General features: G+C 34.6%; 1 non-coding gene across 1 annotated transcript; it reads left to right on the top strand.

Annotated features, from left to right (window-relative positions):
- The first annotated feature begins 10749 nt into the window (after window positions 1–10749).
- Window positions 10750–10821, top strand: TRNAY-AUA (transfer RNA tyrosine (anticodon AUA)). The gene has a single exon. It is a non-coding gene; the product is annotated as a tRNA-Tyr (tRNA).
- The last annotated feature ends 1037 nt before the right edge of the window (window positions 10822–11858 follow it).

The following is an 11858-nucleotide window of genomic DNA, read 5'->3' as shown; positions in this document are numbered from 1 at the left end:
AGATATATTAACTCAAATTATTTGGGTAAGCCTAGGTTAAGCCTCAAAAGCATCTTAAGAGCTTCGCCACGGTTCGTCACAAAACTTGAGAGTTAAGTTCCTTCAATGGGAACTGGATGTGTACCTTGTCTTGCGTCGCCTCAAGAGGCGGTTTTACACACTGTTGAATACTTGAACAGAAGTCTCATTACTTGTGAATGTTCAATGTTGACTTACAATTTATCATATGAGGTCGCTGTGCGTCTGCCATAGTGAACGATGCAACCAGATTGCTACGTTGTAGTCAGAGAGGGAGGTAGTTCACCTAAGGACACAGACCTGAGTGCGTTGACCTCTGACATCTATATTACAAGAACAAAGAGACTGAGTTAGCGACGAGATTGCCAGACTGTTGAAATTTCCAAATTAATTTTCTAATTAACAGTGCATTTAATCACAAAATATAATATAGGTTTTCTATTCATAAGGGGTTAGGTACAGCTTACAGCAGTAAAACTTTTGGAAATATTCAACTTTTTTTTCCCTCCATTACTATGTCTGTACAATAATGAAAATAGGTATATGTTAAGTACTGTCCTTCTGCTTTATGAAAAAAATATTTTTACAATTTAAAAAAATTATTTATATTTATTTTTTTTTAATTCAAAATTGTGGCAGTTCACTGTGCAGTGATGGAGCGTTTCCCTCATAACTCATAAACATGTTAACTTTTTCATGTTCTCTCTCTTTTATTTTATTGCTGAAACTCATATTTACAATATCATGCTCTTTCAAGTATATTCCTTAATAAATACTATTTTTTTTTATTTTGTATTAGAAGAAAATACTGATATTTGACGATTTTTTAAAAATGAATTTAATTTTATCACACAATATGTCAAAGGTATTGAAGTGATTTTGCGTCATATTGTAGATAGCATATGCATAAATACGCACAAAAAATGTCATCACAGAATGTTAGGTAGTTTTTTAGTTATGAGGGAAAATCTTCATCACTGCATAGCGAACTGCCATCATTTTGAATTTGAAAGAAAAATATATGAATAATTTTTTTAATCATAACAATATTTTTTTCATATAGCAGAAGGATATTGTTTTACACATACCAATTTTCATTATTGTACAAGATACAGTAATGGAGGAAAAAAAATTGAATATTTCCAAACTTTTACTGCTGTAAGCTGTACCTAACTCCTTAAGTGTATCCTATCGTCCCTTTCAGTATGCAGAATTATTTTACTTCCACTCTGTATATATCTTCATGATATTTTGAATGTATTCTCGACCTGGAAGGTGTCACAAATCATGATATCTAATATACTAATTTTTAAATGTAATATTTATTTACATTTCACCTTGTATTATTTCTAAATATTACAGCCCTGTTGCCATGTAACCAGTAGGATCTAAATGTAACTTCAACTTACTCTAACAACATTTGTTAATTATGATTAAATCATATTGAAGCTATTGCAAAAATTTCTATTTCACGATTTTACCTAACCGTGTACAAGAATAAAACTTAACGGCAATCAGTTTCCACTTACTACGGCTAAAGGCTCTCTGCGGCACCATGTTTGGAAGTTTGAGATTGCTTGTGTTCCTTAGGCAATCTTTGATTTATGAATCGTATCTCTTTCAATCCCTAGGAATTGAATCAGGAAGTCCTAATGTGTGACGATGAATGGTTCCCATCTTTCAATAAAACAGTTTTATAACCGGTTTAGAACTTCCTACCACGTTGTTTAGTCTCCAGTGCTCTTCACGCTATACTAATACATACTATGGAAGTGTAATAATCATGCAGATTGAAAGGAATTATATTTCGAAAACGTAGAGTTAGCATTATGTTCTATCTATCTATCTATCTATCTATCTATCTATCTATCTATCTATCTATCTATCTATCTATCTATCTATCTATCTATCTATCTATCTATCTATCTATCTATCTATCTATCTATCTATCTATCTATCTATCTATCTATCTATCTATCTATCTATCTATCTATCTATCTATCTATCTATCTATCTATCTATCTATCTATCTATCTATCTATCTATCTATCTATCTATCTATCTATCTATCTATCTATCTATCTATCTATCTATCTATCTATCTATCTATCTATCTATCTATCTATCTATCTATCTATCTATCTATCTATCTATCTATCTATCTATCTATCTATCTATCTATCTATCTATCTATCTATCTATCTATCTATCTATCTATCTATCTATCTATCTATCTATCTATCTATCTATCTATCTATCTATCTATCTATCTATCTATCTATCTATCTATCTATCTATCTATCTATCTATCTATCTATCTATCTATCTATCTATCTATCTATCTATCTATCTATCTATCTATCTATCTATCTATCTATCTATCTATCTATCTATCTATCTATCTATCTATCTATCTATCTATCTATCTATCTATCTATCTATCTATCTATCTATCTATCTATCTATCTATCTATCTATCTATCTATCTATCTATCTATCTATCTATCTATCTATCTATCTATCTATCTATCTATCTATCTATCTATCTATCTATCTATCTATCTATCTATCTATCTATCTATCTATCTATCTATCTATCTATCTATCTATCTATCTATCTATCTATCTATCTATCTATCTATCTATCTATCTATCTATCTATCTATCTATCTATCTATCTATCTATCTATCTATCTATCTATCTATCTATCTATCTATCTATCTATCTATCTATCTATCTATCTATCTATCTATCTATCTATCTATCTATCTATCTATCTATCTATCTATCTATCTATCTATCTACCTACCTATCTACCTATCTACCTACCTACCTACCTACCTACCTATCTATCTATCTATCTACCCACCTACCTACCTACCTACCTATCTATATATCTATCTATCCATCCATCCATGTCTGTCTGTCTCTCTCTCTATATATGTATATATATATATATATATATATATCTGTCTGTCTGTCTCTCTGTCTCTCTGTCTGTCTGCCTGCCTACATACGTGTTTGTTTGTACTAGCAGAGTTAAAGGCTTTCTCTTACTCTACCAGGTCACAAAGTATACAAGCAGTGAAATTTAACACAAAGAAAAAGAAAAAAATACTAATGTATTACAGAAAATAATAACATAACAAAAGGTGGCACTATATAAAATGAAAATAATACCGTAGGCTAATAGAAAAAAGTAAAATATAGATCTGAAGACTGTAATATACCATAAGGTTATTTAGCGTCGATGGGATTGGTGATAGCGAAATGGTATTTGACGAAATGAGGCCGAAGATTTGCCTTTGATTATCTGACATTTGCCCTACGGTTGGGGAAAACCTCGGAAAAAACCCAAACAGGTAATCAGCCCAAGCGGGATTCGAACTCTCGTCCAGAACTCAATTAGTAGGAAGAATACAACAAATGGAATATAATAAAATAATAAAAAAACTAAATTTAAATAAAAACCACACTAAAAAGGCTATGATAATAAATTCATCTGATGATCAAGAGAGTTCAGTGTTGAACAAAAAAAGGAAGATATATACATATATTTTTTCATTCATAAGCCCTTTTCTCTGTGATAGTTCTGTAAATAATATAGTATAAGCTCTTTTCTCTGCGATTGTGAAAAAGGGCTTATAATTGAAAGGAATCTGAATTGGCAAAGTGCAATTTTAGTTTATTTTTGAAGCTAGATAATGTTCAACAGTCTCTGACATGCTGTGGTAGAGAGTTGCAGAAATGAGCTGCAGAGACGATGAAAGATGAAAAATAGGAGGATGTTTTGTGTTTAAGAAAGAAATGTATGATATGGTGTTGTGAGCGTGTATCTATTTCGTGATATGAGGACAAATGTTGAAAACGAGAAGCTAAGTAGCTAGGGTTAGAGTTCTGAAGAATGTTCAAGAGTAACGTGAGAGAGTGAATAGTTCTTCGCTCTTTGAGACGGACCCAGGTCAGCATATTTAGTGAAGGTTAAATACAGTCAGATCTACGGGCGTTGCAAATAAATCGAACATGTTAAGATCAGTGTAGAGAGTGTCACAGTAATCAAAATGAGGCATCAAGAGTGACTGTACTAAATTCTTCTTGAGAGCCAACGAAAGGAAATTTCGGATTATTTTTAATGTGTGGATTTTTATAAAAATTAACTATTTTACTTATGTGTGTGATTTGAGCATCCCAACTTAAGTTTTTGTCCATACAAATTCCTAGATTTTTTACTGTATCACTGTAGGGAATAATAGTTAATTTATTTTAACAGAAGGTAAGTTATCTGTCTTTAACTTACTTAACAGTCGTTAATGTTCCATTATAATTGCCTGTGATTTCTCCGAGTTCAATTTTAGTCCAAATTGTTTTGTGCATGAATTAATTGATTTTAGGTCATTGTTAACTTCATTTACTGCGTCATTTAGTGCCAGTGTAGGTGCAAAGATATATGTTGTATGTGTAAGTCGTCAGCAAATAAGAATCTGTAACAACAGAGATTATGACACACAATAATTTGCTAGTATTGTATTACTGTGTATTTTCCATTCTATTGTTGTTCTCTTTGAAGAATTATGAACCATTGTTGAATTACGAAATGGAGCCAAACTATACAGTGGCTTTCAAATCATGAAGACCTTTTTGAATTATAACCTGAGAGTCACTTTTAGACATAATTCTGCAATTACGAGTGTTAACTCCACCATTAAGAATTAAGTGTGCTTCTTCTGTCCAGAAAAAATCGTTCAGACAATCATAATTAAGGTGAATCCTGTTAGCACAAATAAAACATAATAGTATTGCTATTATAATGACAATCATGTTATACTTCAGCAATTTGGAAAGTTTTATACGTGGAAGCAGTTAATTTTAAATTATTCATTTTGTAATGCAAATTACAAGTAATTTACGTGGTTTACACGACGACCAGCCTGGAAAATCAATACAAACATTAATAATGAACCCGAAAGAATACGAACTATGATATTTTGAAGACTACAGTGAAACCTCTCCTTACGGACACCCGCAAGATACGGACACTCCTCATATACGGACAGATTTTTATGTTTCAGCTGAAATAATATAGAAATAATGATAAATTTAACTCTCGTTTACGGACACTCTCAGACATGGACACGGACAGCTGTTTTACAGCCTTAAAGCTTGCTTTACCTCCTGACTGCGGACAACTTGGATTTCAAGACCTAATGTGTTACAGAAATGGAAAATTTAGTTTTGAGAACTGTACAGAAATTCCTTAACATGAAAGACGACAATAAGGGTCTCGTAGGCTACCACTAGCCCAGCCGGCTACCCCTTGTTAGCTGGAAGCGGGTGGATAAATAAAGTCATAAAATTTAACCTGCCTGATGAGTCCAAGGTTTCAGCGATCGTGAAATTGTATTCTACACATGATAGGGTTAATAGAATTTTATTATTCTCTTCACTTCAATCAGTTGTTCTGTTTCGAGAGACATGGCACCTGAACGTAAAGATTAAGTTGAAAACAGTAAATTACAGTGCTGCATAACTGTAGACCTAGAATAAAATTGCATGCCACAGTACTGTATTTTCCTTTTTCGGTCTTATCTACTGTAGTTCAAAGTTGCAAAGAATTTACTGTAGTACAGTAGACTGTATTTAGAATTAAACTACAGTAATACATTTCATTTAAAGCGTGAAGGGATACATAATGCATATTATAAATTTACTGCTACATTGGGGAGCCTCCCTCCCAATAAAGGACACCTCCCAGATGCGGACAGGTTGTTACGTCCCTTCGAGTCCGTAAATGAGAGATTTCACCTGTATATTGTTTATTCAGTCTTGAACTCAATCTTAGTGTGGGATTATCTATAGTGTAAAACAACCTTCAGTGTGTACACACGGATTGTGAAACTGTACCTATTAAACAGTTGAAAGTTATGTGATACAGACACCTCGTAAAGTTTTAATACTTCCTTTGTTTACACGTAAAAGATGTGTGTTTGATGAAGTTCTGCCTGCAACATAAAGACTAATGAAATAGTTGCTGTTCTATCCCACCATTCAACTCACCAATAACAAAAGTTATGGTTTCCTGGTCTTGTATTCAGAGTTACGCTTTTTAGTTAAAATTTCGACACTCGCATTTACATCGATTCAAGTACATAATATGTACGGGATACGTCCAACAGTAGAATCATACCGGTAGTCCTTTTGTAATTTATCGGACTTCCACAGACTTCCCAGCTGGAGCTGTTGTTGTTCGCACTTGTTCATGTAGTAATGCATCAACATATGGTAAAATGGGATTACAACAGTTGCGGGAATGATACCTTAATTGCTATTGGCCAAATGCAGATAGCAGGAATTTACTTGTGATGTATAGCTGGGCATCGTTTAACAATGAACAAATGCGAACAACAACAGCTTCGGCTGGGAAGTCAGTGGAAGTCTGATGAATTCCAAAGGAACTACCGGTATGATTCAACCGTTGGACGTATTCTTTTTCAGACAATACAAAACATATTGGAGGACTACATCGTATAATTCAATCAAGGACAACCATTTTCATCCAAAACTTCATGACAGAGATACCACTGTCAGTCTGCATTCATTTCTCTACAATCAATTACAGTCACCGCGATTCAAAGACATGATTCGATATGCATTTTATAAATCAGGATACATTAATGATCCTATTGAATGGTTTGAAGTGCGAACCAGTACGCTTTTCACATACCAGGAGTTAACTTTTGCGACATTTGTGGAGGTTCTTTCTATAGGCCTATCAGGTGCTCATGGTGCAATGTAAAGTTCTGTTTTGATCACTTTATGAATGCTGATGACTTGCACTTCGCCCACTGCCGTATTTTTGTTCATTAAGACTGATAAATCAGCAGATACATTCATATACAGGGTGTTTCCGGGCTAGTGTTACAAACTTTCAGGGATGATGGGGAAGGCCACATGTATCAATTTGAGTTAAGGAATCCTGGTCCGGAAATGACTGAGTCGAAAGTTACAAGCAAAAATAGTTATGTGGAAATGAAATAATTTTATTCCTCTGTACACCTTATTTATGTGTATTTATCTGTACATCTTACACGTACTGTATTCATCTGACGTTGTTTACGTTTTCTACTTACAGTATTCCATTAAGTGCGCTGTCTGAAGGGTGGGGACAGGAAACTACATTAAAGCAATGCAGATAGTGTAATGTGTAACGGACATGGTCGGTCCTGATATGCACGTCTGTAGACAGCAGTGTATGTGTACAAGTTGCAGTGTCCAGTAGATCAGTCCTAGTGAAATGGAGGAGTACACGAGAGCGGAATATGCACACCTGATTTTCGAATACCGATGAGCCAATGGGAACAGTGGACAAGCTCACAGATTGTATCGGGACAAGTAACCAGGTAGGAGACATCCAGCCCATACCATCTTTCCACGACTGTTCCAAAGGTTAAAGGAAGGAGGGCACGTGGTGCGAAATTACAATTCCATTTCCACTCAACTATTTTTGCATATAACTTTCGACTCGGTCATTTCCGGACCATGGTTCCTTATCTCAAATTGATACATGTGCCCTTCTCCATCATCCCTGAAAGTTTGTAACACCAGCCCGGAAACACCCTGTATATTGATGTCTCTGAAGTTCACACTTCGAATTTTTAACTCAAATTCACATGACCATTAGCAGCTAAAAAGTATATCAATAAACTCTACTAATGCATACTATGTGTCAGTATATGTTTCATTCTGAAAACGCACAGGCGAACTCGAGAGGTATCCTTGTTCGGTATAAATAAAATTTATACGGAACGGACACATTAAATGAACAAAACTGGTACTTGTCCTGCAGCATAGCATTCTATCTTTCAAAGGAAGCTGCCAAATTTTAGCCTTCAATACATGTTGTTAATTTCTTTCCCAGCTGAACTATTACCATAAATATGTCGTGTGGTATTGAAAACGTGTGGTTATTAATGTATATTAGTGAAGAAATTTAAAACTTCACATGGTCAGATATTACGGTAGCTTGGACATTGAATTATTATTCAAGATTTGAGTTAATTCCAACAAATGACATTTTACCGTCATACTGGAGACGTGAATGACTTTACAATCAGGAATATTCAAATGTAAGAAAGAGGTATAAGAGGAATAGGTGGAACAAATCGAGAATTAGGTGCTGTGGCACTGTGGAGCAATGTCGTGGAGGATCATAGCCCAGGAAATACGCTACTTTCGCTACAAAACGAATTTTTATTACAACTTATATAATTTATCTTTCATAATAAGAAATAGAGTAAGCTAAAAGAATGACAAATGTGTAAGTTCGCGGGCTTCTATACAGCGCTCAGAGATCAGAAAATATTATTGGATATATAGGTATCATCTTAGTGAACATTCCTCCTTTTTTTAATATAACTGAAATAAGTTATTTACGTATTTTATAACACATGTAGGGTGGAAGGGAACCTATTACATTAATTCCAAAGATAATAGGTGAAGTCATTCCGAACTAGTTTTGTCCAAATCAGTTTCTTTTATACATCCAATAGCTTTGAGAAAACGAAATGCAATGTGTTGCAACACTGTAAAGAACATATGTTCAAAGTTTCACATAGATTCGATGAAAGATGTATCTACAGCAATTAATTTAATTTTAAAAATTGATACGCCACTGCTGTCCATTACAACCATTCAGTTTGTAAGATATTTTAATGTCCTTATGGTCAAAGTGTAGCCATAATGAGATCTATGCACTCCGGTATTTGTTTTTTATGGCTCCTTTAGATCAAGAGAAAAAAATGACTTATTCATATTTTTCACCGCTTTGAATAATATACTTACTTACTTACTTACTTACTTACTTGCTTTTAAGGAACCCGGAGGTTCATTGCCGCCCTCACATAAGCCTGCCATTGGTCCCTATCCTGAGCAAAATTAATCCATTCTCTTTCATCATATTCCATCTCCCTTATATCTATTTTAATATTATCTTCCCATCTACGTCTCGGCCTTCTTAAAGGTCTTTTTCCCTCCGGCCTCCCAACTAACACGCTATATGCATTTCTAGATTCGCCCATACGTGCTACATGTCCTGCCCATCTCAAACGTATGGATTTAATGTTCCTAATTATGTCAGGTGAAGAATACAATGCGTGCAGTTCTGTGTTGTGTAACTTTCTCCATTCTCCTGTAACTTCATCCCTCTTAGCACCAAATATTTTCCTAAGCACCTTATTCTCAAACACCCTTAACCTATGTTCCTCTCTCCAAGTGAGAGTCCAAGTTTCACAACCATACACAACAACCGGTAATATAACTGTTTTATAAATTCTAACTTTCAGATTTTTCGACAGCAGACTGGATGATAAAAGTTTCTCAGCCGAATAATAACAGGCATTTCCCATATTTATTCTGCGTTTAATTTCCTCCCGAGTATCATTTATATTTGTTACTGTTGCTCCCAGATATTGGAACTTCTCCACCTCTTCACAAGATAAATCTCCAATTTTCATATTTCTATTTCGTACAATATTCTGGTCACGAGACATAATCATATACTTTGTCCTTTCGGGATTTATTTCCAAACCTATCTCTTTTACTTGCTTCCAGTAAAATTCCCGTGTTCTCCCTAATCGTTTGTGGATTTTCTCCTAACATATTCACGTCATCCGCATAGACAAGCAGCTGATGTAAGCCGTTCAATTCCAAACCCTCTCTGTTATCTTGGACTTTCCTAATGGCACACTCTAGAGCAAAGTTAAAATTGAATAATATATACAGTATGTAAAAATTTATATCTCATTTTCTATGTTACTAAGAAAGAAATTAGTATCGGAGTACATGCTTCACTCCCTTCTGAACATAACTACCAAATTCCATGACTGTATCTTAAAAGACTCAGGAGAAAAACAAGTCGAAGTAAAGAAAAATGTCGAAACTATATCGTGGTGGGTGGGGAGGTGGCTTGGGAGATTTAAACATAGCGAAAAGTTTTGAAAATGGCGACATAAACACATGTTATAATTCGCAGATATGGTACAGTATTTAAACTGCTGAGATCTTTTTAACATGAAAATTTTACAATGTGATGTTTGAACCCAAAATAACATTTTTCAGTGGTTCATCATCTTAAAAAAATATATATATTTTTTTAGAAATACAATTTTCACTAAGAAACTTAAAAAAATAAGTTAATTTTTTTTAATGTTTATGACGAAAGATTGAAATTTACAATGTGTGATTATGATATTGATATGCATATTCAGTAAAAATTTCAACGCTCTAGCTAAAAAATTGTGAATTTTAGAAATTTTACATCGCCTTAAGTATGAATGAAGGATGGGTGGAGCGGAGAAAAATTCTCTCCGACACCGGGACTCGAACCCGGGTTTTCAGCTCTATGTGCTGACGCTCTATCCACTAAGGCACACCGGATTCCAATTCCAGTGCCGGATTTAATCCTCTCAGTTTAAGCTCCACCTCTTAGTTTCCTTATAGTGGCCAACCCTCATGCACTGTGTCACAGATGTGTGACAGTGGCACAATGTCCAACACACTATGTGCAGAGGTGCACTCATTACAAGTGACTAAGTGACCGGGATCCGACGGAATGAGTGCCGTCTTGAATCACTAAGTGATTATTTACGCATATCCATGCGTTACCATACTGTATGATGAAGGATGGGTGGAGCGGAGAAAAACGGAGAGGATTCAATCCGGTATCGGAAATGGAATCCGGTGTGGCTTAGTGGATAAAGCGTCAGCACATAGAGCTGAAAACCCGGGTTCGAGCCCCGGTGCCGGAGAGAATTTTTCTCTGCTCCACCCATCCTTCATCATATGGTAATACAGAATTCTTGCACGGAAATATCATATGTACTTCGGTACATCACAAAATTAAATATGAATGTCTAATAGTGTTTCATAGTCCGTGAAAGGACAGAATATATGTCAAATATTTCGTTCCTTGAAAGAGAGATTGGCCATTGAGATGTCACTTTTCTATATACCTAGGCGAGTTTAAATTGTCTCGATCTGGAACCAAGAAATCGCTATGTCTTAACAAATGAATTTCCACTCCTGTGAATCTTTCAAGATTTTAAAATCCAAGTAGAGAAACCAGAAGGGAAGAAATTACAAAGTAGATCTATTATCATTTAGAATTTTTTTTTATTCTCGTTTGGTTTCTGTATGCGTGCTTCCCCACGACATATAAATCAAGCTACCGCAGGAGGTCTTCCTTCTTCTCAAGATCCAGAGAAGCTTGCTTCATATCATTGGAGCCTCACTCCGGGCAGGCAGTTAGCAAATCGCACCAGTTTCAGGAAGTAAGGGTTATAACTTCTTCGCCGGTAGCCACTATTAGTTTTCCAAGAATATGCGCTGAGGATTAATTTTTAATCCATTCCTCTTTCAATATAAAAACGAAACGTTTATGACTAAAGTACGTTGACATCACTACAGAAGTTAAGTCAAACCATGCGTAGCTTCAATTACAACTAGAAGAAACTCTTAAAATACTTCTTAATTTTCGTCTTATTACTTCCTTATAACTTAACTTATTTTTCTTTTCTTTCCATTTCCTTTCTTTTGTTTGATATTACATGAGATTTTTTTGTTCTCCTTCAATTTATTCATTTTACCATATTCGTTTTACTATGCTTCTGTACTTTAAGAAAATATTCCTTATTGATTTTATTTATTTATCTGAGCTTCCTCAAATTAGAGGCTGCCATTAGACAAAGCATACAAAACAATACAAGAACAAATAGATGATGAGAGATAAAAGAGTAAGAAAAAAGGCAAACAAGTACACAAACAAACCATGGCAGTTTACAGAATA

This window comes from Periplaneta americana, chromosome 14 (genome assembly GCF_040183065.1).
Source record: "Periplaneta americana isolate PAMFEO1 chromosome 14, P.americana_PAMFEO1_priV1, whole genome shotgun sequence".
Classification (NCBI taxonomy): Eukaryota; Metazoa; Arthropoda; class Insecta; order Blattodea; family Blattidae; genus Periplaneta; species Periplaneta americana.
Note: the sequence above shows the minus strand (reverse complement) of the source record. Positions and strands in the feature narration are given on the sequence as shown.